Source organism: Seriola lalandi, unplaced genomic scaffold, assembly GCF_002814215.2.
Source record: "Seriola lalandi dorsalis isolate HSWRI2012SDOR001 ecotype SW California unplaced genomic scaffold, Sedor1 jcf7180002054393, whole genome shotgun sequence".
Classification (NCBI taxonomy): domain Eukaryota; kingdom Metazoa; phylum Chordata; class Actinopteri; order Carangiformes; family Carangidae; genus Seriola; species Seriola lalandi.
This window is the reverse complement of record NW_019524946.1, coordinates 107,929-115,951: the sequence shown is the minus strand read 5'-3', so window position 1 is coordinate 115,951 and position 8,023 is coordinate 107,929.

Genomic DNA, 8,023 nt, shown 5'->3' with positions numbered 1-8,023 from the left:
TTTTCATTTTCATTTCATTTCTGTGCAACAATAGAGTCCAACATCTGTGTGACGTTACGCTGACGTCCGCCTGCTGGGATGTGTTGTGATGTTTCACCTCTAAGTGACAGTTACTGGATTTTTCAGGATATTCGGGCTCACGCAGTCGAACAGATGAGTTTTGTGCCTGGCTTCTATTATTTATATCCTGCAGTGGATTTTTTCCTATTGGTACAAATCCAATGACCAATCATAACCTGTAAATGGTGCATGGACATTTTCTAACTTCTGGAGTTGACACGGAGGAATCAGAGAGAGTTAAATAAGATAGAGAGAGTAGAAGAGAAGAAGTAACGAGAAAGAGAAGAATGAGAAATAAATCCAGATAAACTTGAGTGAAGCGAACGTTACAGCATCAGCTGTGGTTTCTTATCGCTCAGTAACTTCCAGGTTTGAGTTTAACCGTCAGCCTCACTTCTTTTTTTTATTTTAATGTACGACGAGGATCATTAACATGTTTCCACAGTTAGAAATGTATTTTTCTGTTAGCTGTTTAACACTACACTGTCATACAAAGCTCATGTCACCAAAACGACTTGGTTCGAAATGAATTCCTGCTTCTTCCTTTATATTATTTTCTATGTGGTTGTTTGTATGTTGAGGGTTTGCTGTTCTGTGAATCTGTGGTGCTCTATTTTTCTATGTCAGCATGATTTGTCATGTAACACGCAACTCGACCTACCTGATATCACTGTAAATCTCTGATGATTATGAAAAGATTTTATACGTATCATAACAAAAGAGAAAAATATATATATATTTTTTCTAATTCTTACTGGAAATGTTTAATTTGCAGCTGTTGAAACATCAGCGTTTGGCGCCACTGTGAACATTAATAACAATAACATAATAACAATAGCATTAATCGTTTTAAAGCCCTATTGGCATTAGTGTAGTATTAATGGGTGTTATTTCCTCATGAATCTACCACTTCTCTAGCTTGTAATAATAACAGAGCAAATTCTGCTTTTAAAGGAAATCACAGGAGAAAAATAATGTAGTGCAAATTGAAATCAGGTTGATTTCAGATGTAATTTATTACGTCAAGATGCCTGTACAAAACGTTCATTACAGAGTTTGACACAAATTCATCACTTATTGCTGTTGAATATTTGTCCCAATGTAAATAAGATTTAATGTCATTCATCCTTAGATTGGACACATACTGTAAATATTCAGTCGCGTTACAGGATGATGTCATAATTACGTACGTCGCGGCTAAATTTCTGTCAGGATTTGAGGCCAAACAGGCAAATCGCTGCAGATTCAGCTGCTAGTGAAGAAAATATTTTATGGTTTACATCCAATTTATATTTAGAGCAATTTTTAAATGATTCTGAGAAATCTTAATTGAAGACGTTAACAGCACAGACTTCTGTTGATTCTTTTCAAAATAAGATTCACACTCATTTTTTTAAAATTAATGTCATTTATCTGTGGAAAAAAAAATGATGAGGTGAAGGCAAAAGTTCAAGCACCCGACACACTGCAATAACAGCTCCCAGTACACCTGACCTAAGGTGATGAGTGACGAGAAGCAGTTTGATTTAAAATGTTACTTGTTACTATTTGTTCTTACTGTCAAAAAATCCCATGAAAAAACAACTTCTATATTTCTTCCCTGTCTGTGACACTCAGCTCCGAGTCGACTGGTTCTTAATGAAGCTTTAAAAACCAGTCTGAATGTCTAATGTAGGATATGGAGCATTTTTTTTTGGGGGGGGGGGGACTATTTTCAGCGGCGGATTAATACACGATTGGTGTTCATGTGAGTATTTCCAGAAGCAGGACGGCGTATGTGGGATTGAGGTAAAATAAAGTACAGTGTGTGTTGATTGTGATGATGTCATCCAGTGCAAAGCCGTGTCTCGCTGCTGTTTTAAAAGCTTTGGACACTGGAGATGTAACAAGATAACTAACACCTGTTAGTAGGATCAATTTATTGTTGGTTTTAGTCTTTTTTTGGTGGGATTTTTTCCGACAGTAAGAAAAATACAGACATATCACAGTCCTTTAATGTGTTGGCAGTTTTTCTTGCTACAGTCTGTTACATTAGATTCAGGCTGGATCTGCAGATTTCAGTCAGTCAGGTTTAACATTTACTTATAATATATTAACATATAAGATAAACAGTTGTTTTCACTATTAAGTTCTGAATTACAAACTAAAAGTAAAAAACAAAACATTATAGTCCTTACTCTACCTTAGTACTGTAAAGTATAACTGATGCCCAGACCTACGGCAGCAACTAACAATTTTTACATTATTGATTAGTCTGCTGATCATTTTCTCAATAAATGAATCAACTGTGATCTATACAATAAAAACGTCCATCACAAGTTTCCAAAAGAGAATCTGAAATCTTCACATTGTTTACAGTCAGTCAAAAACCAAAAGATATTCAGTTTCTCATACCAGATCATATTTTTGTGTAAAAAAACAATTAAAATAATAATAAAATAAAATAAAATAAAAAGATAATTAATTAACTGGCTAATTGTTTCAGTTCAACTACTCACAAAGTTGAATTAAAAATAAAACCCCTGTTTTAAAATGAGCATCCTACGTTCTTATTATGTGACATATGTTTTTATATAAGGGTTAAATCTTTATTTAGCTCTGACCTGAAGCCTCGATGAACAGTGAACTCTGACCTACAGGAGCCACGGTGCCTTAAGACACATTATCCACACCAGTACCTTTTATATCGAGTCTATGTACTGTAGATCTTGTTCCGCAGCAGAACGAGAATGTCGCTTTTGTTACGAAGTAAAAATCATGTCCAGTCTCTCTCTTTTTTTTTTTTTTTTTAACAACTTATTTGCAGATGTTTTTCCGTCTTGTTTGTATGAATGGGCCGATTCATGTATCCGACATAATCTTCCCTGTGTAACAGTCAAATACAAGTTTTCAATATTCGCTTGTCTGTTGGTTTCTATTAAACAGTTTCTCAGCCAAACTGTTCTGTTGTGTTTCTCTGTTCGGTGTTTTTGCTTTAATCTTATACCGAACCAGTGACACAGAAACATGTAGTTTCTTGTGCACGCAGGATGTTTAAGTTTTTAAAAAGGTCAAGTTGGTTCTTAATGGGTTAAAACTTTGCATCTTTCAGGCCAAAGTACAGAGGGGATGACGCAGCATAATGTAGTTCTCGCCATGATAGTTTCATCGATTATATCTTTCAAATGTCTGAGAATAATTAACCATTTGTTTGGTTTTAGGAACAGAAACTTTGAAATTTGAAAATCAGGTCAAGAGCAAAAGTCGAACAAACCAAACACCAAGTGAAACACAAGTCGTGTAGAATCAGTAAAACAGAAGAAGAAGAATATTTAATTTCTTATGATCCTCAGGCCAACCTCTATAAAAAAGAGAAGGGAGTTGGATTGTAGTATATTACATTACATTTTGTCAGTGCTATTTTTACAGTATAATTTGTATTTTAGAAATTTACATGGGACTGAAGATTTGAACCAGTTATTCACCCTTTGAAATCAACCTGCCAAGTTAATTTGCTGAAGATGACAGAGCTGACATTGATAATCAGGTATTTACAGGTTATCTTCTGACAGTGACTTACAGTGAGAGATCAGTATATACAGCATAAGCACAAAAACTTGACTTGACATTACTCATATCCAACCCTTATTTACTTTACACTGGAATCTTTTGTTGATTAAATGAAAACACTTTTACTGACTTTTACTGTTTCCAGTGGTGAAACTGTTTCAGTGACAAATAGACACAATCTACAAACACTCACTTGTTGATTCACCGTCCGTCTCTTGACTCTCTTCTCAGTTTGATTGTGCGCTAAAAGATGATGTCATCTTTTAGCGCACAATCAAACTGAGAAAGCAAACCACCCTTAACATGAAAAATAAAAACAATGAGAGGACATCTAAAAAAATGTAAAGATCATTTCCTTTTAAAACATTTTTTAACTTTATGTATTTTGTATGTATAGTAATATATTAATTATATATATATATACACACACACATATATATATATATATATGAATATTAATTATATGTATTTTAATTTTTTTTTTTATGAAATCACATCCTTTCAAAAAATGTACTATTATGCAAATAATTTGTTGGTCCGCCTGCAGTACCTTTGCGGTCCACCAGTGGGCCCCAGCTCACAGGTTGGGAACCACTGGTTTAGAGTTTATTCTCTGCATGCGCAATAAAAGGCCATTTCAAATTATGTGGTTTGATTCAGTGTTGTTATAAAAACAAAAATATGTCACATAAAAAAAAGCTGCATCACTTTCTGGTGTGATCAGAACAATCTACTGTAAAAGTTCATTGAACTAAGTCTGATTCTTACTTCCACATCGCTGCAGCAAAATGAGAACTTCAAACAGATGGTACTTTTATATTACAGTCTTTATACTGTACTTTGTTTTCCTTTGTTTTTTACCCCTTGTGGCTTTTTGAAAGTACAAACCCATCTTTGATTGAAGGTGCAGCTCACCTGTACTGAACCAGGTCACTGCCTTGATTGTACATAAGAACCTTATTGTTGACAATTGTCCTGTTCTGATGAAATTGTAATAAAATATGAAGCTCTACAGACTTTTCTTGATGTTTCTCTTGGTTCATTCAGACATTTCATCAAAAAATTGCTGCTTGATTGGAAACTTGTTACAGTTTAGTTGAATAAAAAATATCGTTTGTGATTCAAACATTATAATGAGTCATACAAACAGAAAATTAAAAGCATACACACACTACGTATCCCCAGCCGCTGTGTTGCTCTCACCTCAGTGTCAGTTGGTGCCTCTGGTCGGCAGGTGTCACTGTTGATTTAAACGAAACGCAGCGCTGAGGCCTGAGCTCTGGCCTGGAGCCTGAGTGTCAAACCTTTTGGGCTTAAAATGAATTAAATCCAGTTCAGTGTTGATCATATGACACAGACCTGTTGCCGAGTGTAAACAGGCAGGTGATACCTTAAAGAGCCAATGTGTCCAGTCCCAATCACTTCCAATAACAACAATTAATCTAGCTACAGAAATTATTAAGGGCCTATATTATTGATCTTTTTATATTTACACTTGTTTTATCCTTGTGTGTATGTTGTTTGTGTGGTGACTAATGCTTCATATGTGTGTTTATTTAATTAGATCTTATATTGTTTAAATTGTATGTACCACTGAGGAGATGCACTACATTTCATTGTACAGATGTGCAATGACAAATAAAGGCATCTATTCTATTTTATTTTATTCTATTCTATATATAATCAAATCACTGGCTGGACCAGATCCCAGTTTTAAAAAATAGAACAACATTAAAGATTTATTGTTTTATAATATTTGGATTATTCTGATGCTTTGGTCTCCATAGAAACCACTCTGGTGTTTGGTGGGTAAGCTGGATGTGGTCCCGTGACTCAGCAAAACACGCATATGTCCAAACACACGCAAACACCCCTGTGGCATGCTGGTTGCCGTGGTAACCGGACCGGTAGGAAGTCTGCTGTTCCTGTGACTCAGCTTGTTGCCTGGCGAATCAGTAAAATTCACTGTGACGCACGCGGAGTGTGAAAGCTTTGTGTTTATTATCGGCTGGTGGCTGCGTGATATGAACAGTGGGTCTCTGGTAAAGTGGGATTCAGTTACAGCTGTATGTTATCATTAGTGGGTCATGTAGCTGTGGTTTCCTGTCACTTCCACTCTGCGCTGCCTTTTTACAGATGAAGACAGAATTACAAAAGAACCGACTCAGTGGAGAGTCCACACATGAACCCGCCCACCGTTAAACATTAATGAGCAGCATATACACTTTTAATAGAGTTTTAATTCACTACAATAGAATTTAAAGCTGATATAAGATAGATAAGATATTCTAATAAGACTACCCTCATAAAGGATATATGAATGGTTTTAACTAGTTCATTCATTAGCTTGTAAACACTTTATAAACCATTTATAAGCTGTTATAACACATAAATGGCAACAGTGCTTGCCAAATAGTGAGACCACATTTTTCTGTAGTGTGAAGCCACGTCTCTCATTAGTTCCTGAGTTTTCTTTGTTTTTTTCTCCACCATCCAGCGTTTGTTCCTGTCTGCCTCATCACATGTTCGTTAAGTTACTAGCAACTAACCACCGACAATATCTTCATGGTCAAAAAGTTTCATTTGGCAGATTAAATGATCCACAGCCTTGGCGATGTTGTTTACCTTGACATATTCTATATGATCACAGCTCTTTTTTTTTACCTGTTAACACACCAGTATCAACCATCTACACTCTTATATCTGCTTGTAACTACATTATAGTGTATTATTATCAATCCATCAAATATTTATACTGTGTGCTGTTTAAAAACTGTTACCTAAACACAAATGCCCCACATCCCAATTTCTGGCTTGTCTGATGGCAACACTTTTCACTCCGTGTGACGCTGGGATCAGGTATGAACGTTTTGATTTCTCCCATGTTCAGATAACACGTTGTATGAACCGCCTGTTGTGGCCCTGAGGGTAAATGTAGGTCACACAAGCTCCCAGAGAAACCAGCGTGATCAACACTGACAGTGGGCGACTTCGGCTGCCTACCTGCATACTGATGACCTCGTTTGGCTCAAACTCAGGAGAAATGTGGAAAAAATGCAGCACAGACGTACTCTGCAAAGTTCAAGGTCATTACAGCAAAAACAGGGTGTAAAGTTACATGCATTTTATTCAGCTTTTTCCCCCTAATTATATAATTTACTTGTGGTCTTGTAGCAGATGTTTCGTGGGCCTGTGCTGTTGTATTGGGAAGCACTGAACTCTTCCCTCCTTTTGTTCTTCAATATACAGTTTGTTTTTCATATTTCCACTTTGCATGAGGTATTTTTGTACATTAAAAATTATACATACCATTAGTTTGCACATCCAATTACATTTCATACCTTTTATTTGATTGTTTTATGAAATAGTTTGGGTTTAATAGCTAAAAAGTGCATTTAGTGATTACCTCTGTTTACCCTCTGGTTATATGTGTATTTTTTTCCCTCTGTATCCAGTTGCTGTTTAATGCTGCACCAACACCGCTGAGAGGATTAGGAGTTTACTCTGATTCCCTGTGTGAATTGGCAGCTGTTTACTTTCACTCTGCTTCCCTTCTCCTTCTCACCTCTGCTTCAGTAAAGTCTCAGTATGTTCTTCCGTTTGGACAAACTCTTTTACTTTGCTCTCTGTAGCTCCGCCCCGCCGGACAGCCGCGTTTTCCACACACAACATACCTCCACCATCCACACACACACACACACACACACACACACACACACACACACACACACACACACACACACATGGCAGCGTAAAGTTCACCGAACTCACCGCCAACAGGAAACTAAAATAGAAAATAAAATAAAAGCTTAAAGACGGTCATTTTAAAATGGAGGAAAATTATTAAAATAAACAACAGCATTTATCAGTGTCAAATTGTTTTTTTTTTTTTTATCAATACAAATGCTCTTATATGTAGTGGTGATAAGTGAGACAGGTTTCATAGAAGTGGCCAGGTTGAGGCCAGTGCTCATTTTGAAGTGGCACAGAAATTATCTTAATGCTGTACTAAGGTTATTTTACAATGTTTACTAATGGTCAATATATCCCTCATAGTTGGTGGATGTGCAGGCAAGAAGAGATAAAAATTTTATTTATTTTCTATTATAATTATTATTATTATTATTAATACAATTACTAGCAGCTTTAACATGTTCTTACTTTCATCTAAAAAAAAATGTAACTTCACTTAATTACGATAGACAGCTACCAAGCACCACACTGAGATCATCATAGCATTATACACAACCTGATATATACCATGCAAACATGCCTCAATCACACAGCCTGTCAAACACTATACAACAACAAACCAGTCATAAACATGAACACACAGTCAGAATGAAATGTCCTTATATTAAAATTATTTTTATTCTTACTCCTCAAAATACTAAATCCAGAGCAGTGGAGAAGA